This window comes from Chinchilla lanigera, unplaced genomic scaffold (genome assembly GCF_000276665.1).
Source record: "Chinchilla lanigera isolate Chin_1 unplaced genomic scaffold, ChiLan1.0 scaffold00009, whole genome shotgun sequence".
In the NCBI taxonomy this organism is placed as follows: domain Eukaryota; kingdom Metazoa; phylum Chordata; class Mammalia; order Rodentia; family Chinchillidae; genus Chinchilla; species Chinchilla lanigera.
In genome coordinates, this window is record NW_004955410.1 from 15,964,992 (window position 1) to 15,966,289 (window position 1,298).

Sequence of the window (1,298 nt, forward strand, 5' to 3'; positions counted from 1 at the left end):
ATGTTTGTATTATTCCTATGCTATTTTGTAAATGGATGTATGTTTATTATTATGTGTTTCCTACAACAACCATTGAGAATAGTCAATGATTATTCAATTGATCCCTCATGTATAGCTCTATTTATTTTCTTTAGAAGCCACTTTGAAGAAACCAAAATATAGTACAACAACTATTGATAATCTCCTACCACTTTGTCTGTAACTCACTATTATCTGTCTATTTGTTTTCCTGAGAAACTATCTTGTAGATAACAATATGTAAAACAACAACCATGGATAATTTCTTACCACTTTGTCTGTAATTTGGTAAGCGCCCCCCCCCATTACTATGTTATCCTTCTTTTACTCTTTAAAATAAAAAAAAAAAATTAAAAATAAAGCTGACTCCAGCGCACGGGGAGCCACAGGTGGGGGGGCGCTGATCTTCCGACCGGCTGGCTCCCTGCCTCATAGGTGCCCAGAAGGAGGGGCCCAGGCACACGGGGAGCCACCAGCAGGGAACACGGGTCTTCCGACCAGCTCACTCCCTGCCTTGTAGGCGCCCGGAAGGAGGGCCCCTGGCGCAGGGGGAGCCACACGGCGGCAAGCGCTGTTGCACACCAGCCCTCAGGCCGGCCGCCGCCACTCAATTGAGAACAACCATGACACAGAGAAACAATGACACAAGTGGCCTACCATGCACCGGCTGCAGATGCCCACCCACACATGTGTGTGAATCATTCAAACATGGAGAAACCCCTGGGTATACATGCCATGCAATGGGCCACTCTTGCTCCTGCCATTGAGAACCAGAAAGGTCCAGAGTCAACGGAGGAGCAGCTGCTGAACAAGGACTCGGAGAACATGAGAATGCAAACTAAGCCCGAGGAGTCAGAGGTCCTGTGGACCGGGGTCATGAGAGCTGCTGGGAAGCTGTAAATCAGGAGGACCTTGCACAATACCTGCGGAGACACCCTGGAAGCCATTCTTCCCCTGACAGTACAGGCTGTGGTGGAGCTCTGGAAAAGTCTGCAGCAGGATTCTTGCTGCCTGTGCTGACAGCTGGGGAGAGGACACTAACTGGTTGTGGGGTCCCAATGCAATGGGAGGATGGACAGAAAATGCTACAAAAAATTACTTTCGCCCCAGATGGCTCACTTGATTTTTGACAACCCTTAGGCTGTAATTACTTGGTAGATCCTTCTTGCCCTATCTCTGTCTTCTTGAGAAACCACTTTGAAGATACTACCATGCATTACAGCAGCCATTGATATTTTCCTACTAATCTATCCATAACTCTGCAATGTTTGTATTGTTCC